Below are 7,189 nucleotides of genomic sequence, written 5' to 3'. Positions count from 1 at the left end.
GGAGAACAATGAGATGAACAGTAAATCCCAATCAGCATCTCCAACTAAGCATTTTATTTTTTTATTAAAAAAATAATACCTAAATAACTGCATCTCCAACTAAGCATTTTATTTTATTTTTAAATTAATACCCAAATAACCGCCTCAATGTCCCTACAACTATATCCCCTTACCCACAAACTGTAGTAGTAACCAATTCCTCCAAACCCAAGCAATAGACGACGACCCACAAACTTTTGCAGTTACTGCCTCTTCATCCCCCTCCCTCATTTAACCGAAACCCCTACCTGCTAGCATCGTTGCCTCCACCTCTGCCTTGCTGTCAAATCCTTCACCACCGCTAGAGGCCTTGCCGCTTCCAACTACTTATCCCTCCCTTTTTATTAATCCCTCAATAAAATTACTCACTGACCGGCCTCCTCTCTCTGATAATGTCACCCCTCTCACTTCGCTCTTTATCTCCTTTTTCACTTTCTCTCTCCTCCCCCAAAAGACCAGATCACGGAATACCACTTACCGCCCCTGTTTTAGGGTTTCGCCGCCGCTGACACCCAAAGTGTCTTCCCTAAGTTTCTAGGGTTTCGACCAATCCCTCTCGTGATTTTGTTTCCTGATCTGGTCTTTTCGATTTTGGGGATTTTATTTTCTTTTTTGAGTGAAATTTTGCTTCTTTGTTGGTCATTAAGCCTTTTTCTATTAGGGTTTCGATTGCCGATCTTGGTTGGATCTGGTCTTTGGACCGTCGTTTTACCTCGAATTGCTTGATGCTTTTCAATTAGGGATAATTTTCCATATAACTGCTTTTCAACCAGAGCTCCTACCTGCTAGCATTGCCGCCTCCGCCTTGCTGCCAAATCCTTCAACACCGCTAGAGACCTTGTCGTTTCCAACTCCATCTCAACTGTCAAATCTCCATCGCCTTCAATTAACTCCAGTTTGCCGCTTCAACAGAAATGTCGCCATCTACATTTATGCTTCAAAGTTTGGATCTTGTTGCTTCTCTAAATGAGGAAGGTATAATCTTTTATATGAATGATGAATTTGACATGAGTTTTGTGTTAAAATTAAAATTTAGTCGAGTAATTTTATGTGGGTATTTTTTCGTTGGGTAATTTTAGCCGAGTAAATTTAAAAAACAGTTAATATCAAATTAGATTGAGTGTATCTGATATTGCTTTAAATTTGGAGTTGTGTGCTCTAATGATGGACGAGTTGTTTGTCTGCAAATTATAGTAATATATCTAATTAATTTTCACATGTAGGGTATTTATGTGCAACTAAGCCGCTTGAATTTGAAAACATATTTAAATAACTTCTTGGAATTATGCAACTAAGCCGCTTGAATTTGAAAACATATTTAAATAACTTCTTGGAATTATAATGAAACATGTGAAAAGGATAAATGAAACTATCTTTGGAAAACATATTTAAATAACTTCTTGGAATTATAATGAAACATGTGAAAAGGATAAATGAAACTATCTTTGTAGTATCATCTTGATAAGCAGCTGAGTAAATAATGATAATTACCACAATGTGTTTTAATATAGATGCGATGGTAATACATGTGGGTTAGAAAGAGCACCACCATTGCCCTATTTAATTCAATCTATCTTTTTTTTGTTAGTATATAATGTTTTGATTCTATGTTAATTTTGTTACTTTGGTCCTTTTAAAATTTGAGTATTAGTTAGTATATATATATTTGCAACAAAAGCACATGTAAAGTTTTGAACTTTATTTAAAATCTATTCATCAAGGTTGTATAGTATTATTATAGGTGACTGATCTGTGTGTGGTTTGATTGAAATTTATTTTAAAATTTATTCATCAAAGTTGTATACTGTTATAATTAATATAAAACTATAATCATTAATCCTCACCATAACTTCGAAGTTTTAGTGTAATGGTCAGAGGAACTAAATTTAAGATGGTATCAGAAAAACCCAGGTTCAAATCCCACCGACCACGAATTAAAAACAGGTTTTCTAAAAATTAACACTGCCACGTGAGTCCACGTTTCGACCCATAAAAAAGGACGCTCAATTTACGGAGGCATGTTAGAATTAATATAAAACTATAATCCTTAATCCTCACCATAACTTTGGAGTTTAGGTGTAATGGTCAGGGGAACTAAATTTAAGATACACTATAATAATAAAGCAATCTACGTTATATATATTGAAATCAGAAGTACAATTATGATACTAACTAAATCTTATTTCTGTTTTTTGGGTAGAAATACAGGGTCTAATCTTCTCTGTTCTTCATTTCACATTAACATCAGCTTAGAGAACTGAAGGTACGATATCTTTTGTAATCAGTTTTCTTTGGTATGTTTCGATGATCTTTGATGCATGTTAAGTTAGGAGAAGGGAAATATTTTTATTAATCATGTTATTCTCTTTACTTGCATCAAGAGGTTGAAGATAAATTACAAAATATCTTTTTTAATAATTTTATTAGTCATGATATTGAATCAAAACTTGATCGAATATCTGAACACTTAATAAAAAAACAAATAGCACCCCTATAATTCATATCTAAAGCAGAATAATTTAGTTTGGTAACATGTTTAATATTTGAACAAAATCTTTTAGAAACTGTGCTTTGCACGAGTCTAAATACTAGTGTGTGTACCATACTCCCTTTAAAAGAGGGAGTTGTGAAAAAACTTTTCATGAACTATATTGCCCCTATTCTTTTTTTCATATTATATTACAATCATATACTAACTAAATTAACTATCATTATTAATTAATCATATTACATGTCACTTCAATTTTGTCTAAAACTTGACCCTAAAAATTCCAATGTTATTGTAAAACTCTCATATTAATTATGAATAACGCATCATACTATATAATAGATAATTACAAGTTAATAAATTATTTTAGAAGGAGTAGAAAATATAGAATTGTCCTAAAATTATACCATAGCACTCATATAGAAAAATTATAAAGAGTATTCTTGTGTATATAAGTACAAACATGCAATTTTAGAAAATATTAGGATATTTAAGTGCGATAAGATATAAGTGAAGGTACATGAGTGTAACTTTCGTAGGCTGTAAGGTATTTAAGTTTAATTAAGCATATAAAGATTTGAAGCCTTTGTTAACCACAAGCAATGGTATGTGATCCCTTTGATAAATAATATTCATCGTATAATATGAGGCTAGAGGCTTAGCATATATATTTATATAGTTCAGAATATGTGGAAAATTTTAAGCTTCATATTTTGAATAATTTCAAGATTCCTATTCTTTTTTTATATTATATTCTAATCATAAATTAACTAAATTAACTATCATTATTAATTAATCATATTACATGTCACATCAATTTTGTCTAACTTGGTCCTAAAACTTCTAATGTTATTGTAAAACTCTCATATTAATTATGAATAATGCATAATACTATATTAATGGACAATTGCAAGTTAATAAATTATTTTGGAAGGAGTAGAAAATATAGAATTGTCCTAAAATTATACCATGACACTCACATAGAAAAATTACAGAGTATTCTTGCGTACACAAGTACAAATATGCAATTTTAGAAAACATTAGGATATTTAAGTGCATTAAGATATAAGTGGAGGTATTTAAGTGCAACTTTCGTAAGCTACAAGGTATTTAAGTTTAATTAAGCCTATAAAGATTTGAAGCATTTGTTAACCACATGCAATAGTACGTGATTCTATTGATAAATAATATTCATCGTATAATATGAGGCAAAAAACTTAGCTTATATGTATAAAGTACAGAAGATGTGGAAAATTTTAAGCATCATATTTTGTCATTTTGAATAAGTCTCAAGATTTTGAATTATAAATAAAATTATATACTTTACTTAGAATCATATTATAGTCCCTTTAAAAAAGGAAGTTGTAGAAAAACATTCTATGGACTATATTACCCCTATTTTTAAAATATTATATTTTAATCCTAACTAAACTAAATTAATTATTATTGTTAATTAATCATATTATATGCCACTTCAAGTTTATCTAACTTGGTCCCTAAAACTTTCAATGTTATTGTAAAACTCTCATATTAATTATTAGTAATGTCAAATAAGATATTAATAAACAATTGCATGTTTATTATTAATAGAAAAAGTAGAAAATATAGATTATCCTAAAATTATACCATTATATTCATATAGGAAAATTAAAAATATTATTAGTGTATAGAAGGTACAAACATGCAATTTTAAAAAATATTAGAATATTTAAGTGCACTAAGATACAAGTGGAGGTATCAGGTATGTAATTAAAACTTTTATAAACTGTAAGGTATTAAATTTAATTAAGCCAATAAAGATTTAAAATCTTTGTTAACCACAAGTAATATTATGTGATCCTTTTGATAAATAATATTCATCATATAATGTGGCCAGAGGGTTACCTCATATTTATTTACTAGAGATGTAGAAAAAATAAAGCATCATATGTTGAATAATTTTAAGATTTTGAATTATTTCTGAATTTATATACTTTGCTTGGAAAGGTTTAGAAGACGCTTTCGAAGAACTACTACAAAGTGTTGGGCATCATATAAATGATGGACAAATAAAATCAATGGACATTGGATTGCAATAATCGGGGTTATGTAAAAATTATCTGGGTTTCATACGAGATAATGCTCATACATAATATAACATTGTAATCTATAATCTTGAATATTGATGACTTTTCAACATAAAAATTTGCGTCAAGATATATGCTTAAGATTTAGGAGAGCCAAGAGTGGAGAGATTTGGGATATGAATTGTGATTTTTGTGACTTGTGCTTTTAGTTTTGGTTTCTAAACAAGACCTAATACCAAGCCCACAATTAAATTAAAATTGACTTGATTTTGTTATACCAGCCAATATTTTCGATAATGATCGATATATGAGAAAAAATCCCCAAATAAAAGAAAACAATATAAAACCATAAATATTATCAATATAAAATAATTAACCATTATATCAGTCGATATAGCAATATATCGGCCGATATTTCATATATTGCCTATAAGAGTAATATTTAAAGGTAATTTAGATATCATTTCCTTGATTTTAAATCTCTAATAATTCTACATTATTTACTTAAAATTTTAAAATTACTTATAATTTAGGGACTAATATTGAATTATAAAACATTTGAGGGACATATATGTAAATAAGCTAAATTTAAAGGAATAGTTAATTTTTGAAAATTCTTTCAACTATAGGGAATGTCTCAAAAAAACTACTCAACTAATTTAATTTGATAGAGCCCCCTAATTATAGAGGCGTTATAGGTAACCTCTCTCTCAACTTTAGTGCGATTTTAGAAAACACCTATCGACTTAGTGTCTTAAAAAAACTCTCCTGGTCTTTTACACATTTCTTAACAAACCCCCTTAATGTAAAAGACTTTAATATGTGATTTTGTCAAAATGCCCTATTGAAAGCCATTTTATTTAAAAAGAAACTCTCAACCGATAATAAAAGGATTACAACCAATTTACAGTTATTTTTACCTCTAAATCTTTACTTTTAAAAAAAGACAAACTAATTCTTTTTATGGTTGAGAGATATTTTAGTCTTTCCAAGTATTTATCACATAATGAATTTGACTCAACGATATTATTTTTGAGGGGCTAATTGAGAAAAGATCATAGGGTTATATCAAAATTTTAAAGTTGAGATAGATTAACTACAACACCCCAAATTTGATGAACAAAGATTTACTCATTTCAAGTAGTTGAGGGGGGAAGATTTTTTAACATTTCCCCCATAGTTGAGGGGAAGTTTTCTAAAATTAACCCTTAAACAAAGCTGAATTTAAGACACATGTGACATCAATCTTATAAGAGTGGATTTTATAGCAAATCTATTAGTATCTCTAAAAATCTATTGCTACAAAATTCTCAAAGAGAAATTTAATCTTTATTTGGGATGGCTATGTGATCCTTATGATTCTCATTATCTTTTATTATTTGTAAAATTATTTAACAAAATAAATTAAGATGTTCATTTTATACGTCTCACCTTTATGAAGCATTTAGTTTGGATATAAGTGTTTTTAGATTCTGTTAACTCTTTAACCTAATTTTTTGGATATTATTCAATATTGGATAGATCTAAATTATTTTGTTAAAACAAAATCCATGTGTACAAAATATGTTTAAATCATTCTCAGATTATATATTATAGTTTTTTAAAATTAGAGAGTAATCCTTTTGATAAATTAATTAATTAGTTGAGAAGATGTAGGAAGATTATAATATCAGATTTTAGAATTGGTCACATAATATATATTTTCTTTCTTGATTTAATTTGCACATTCTAACTTTAAAAATTCTAGAAAAAAGTTTTTTAAATATCTATAATACTCGATCACTAGATAATAGAAAGTGGAAGCAGACAATAGGTGCGAGCGATTTCTTTATAATTAAACAAAATCATCTATGACCAAATAAAACCTACCATTTTATGTTGATAAATTCAATATTTATTTTTTCATTAATAATAATAGTTTTTTAGATATTCGTCTTTACATCATTAATATTTTAAAAGTAGAATTCCAAATCATTAAATTGCTCTTAGATCATTAATATTTTAAGACTTTAAACCTCACTAATTATGTGGAAGTTGAAGTGTTGAAACCAACAGATTTTATATATTGAAATATCTAATACTTTTTAATTTATTATGATAATCATAAACTTTTTTGCAACTATATTATAGTAAATACATAAACTAAAAATCAACAATTATAATGTTTGACCATGTGCATTGCACGTGCATTCCACCTAGTGTGTGTGTATAGGGAAATATGTACCTAAGAAGCCACCTTAGGTTAAACCTAAGGATGCACGTCTCAAATTATGGATTTAGTTATATCAATGGACGATCCGCTCCATTCATCATGATCTAAATGTTTTAAAGCATCTACAAAATAAAAAACATGATGTCCGAATATTTCTAACACATAATTTTCATTGTCTTTTTGGTTGTATAATTGTTTTGTCATAAAACTGTTAATTTTATAATCACTTAATGCATTAGTAAATACAACCCAATATGTCTAATTTTTTATTTATATGTCATCTGAATCATATAGAGCAAATGAACGGAATGGATCAAGTAAATTGATTGCGTATAATCTAATTTTAAAGGTGCATCTTAGGAGCAACCTAAGGTAAGTACATAT

At 28.4% G+C, this 7,189-nt stretch overlaps 1 protein-coding gene across 4 annotated transcripts in view; it reads right to left on the bottom strand.

The window, feature by feature from the left end:
• LOC109825055 overlaps window positions 1–7,189 on the bottom strand; it is a 21,015-nt gene that overhangs the window by 8,629 nt on the left and 5,197 nt on the right. The window lies entirely within an intron of this gene.

The sequence above is a fragment of the Asparagus officinalis genome, chromosome 10 (genome assembly GCF_001876935.1).
Source record: "Asparagus officinalis chromosome 10, Aspof.V1, whole genome shotgun sequence".
Classification (NCBI taxonomy): Eukaryota; Viridiplantae; Streptophyta; class Magnoliopsida; order Asparagales; family Asparagaceae; genus Asparagus; species Asparagus officinalis.
Note: the sequence above shows the minus strand (reverse complement) of the source record. Positions and strands in the feature narration are given on the sequence as shown.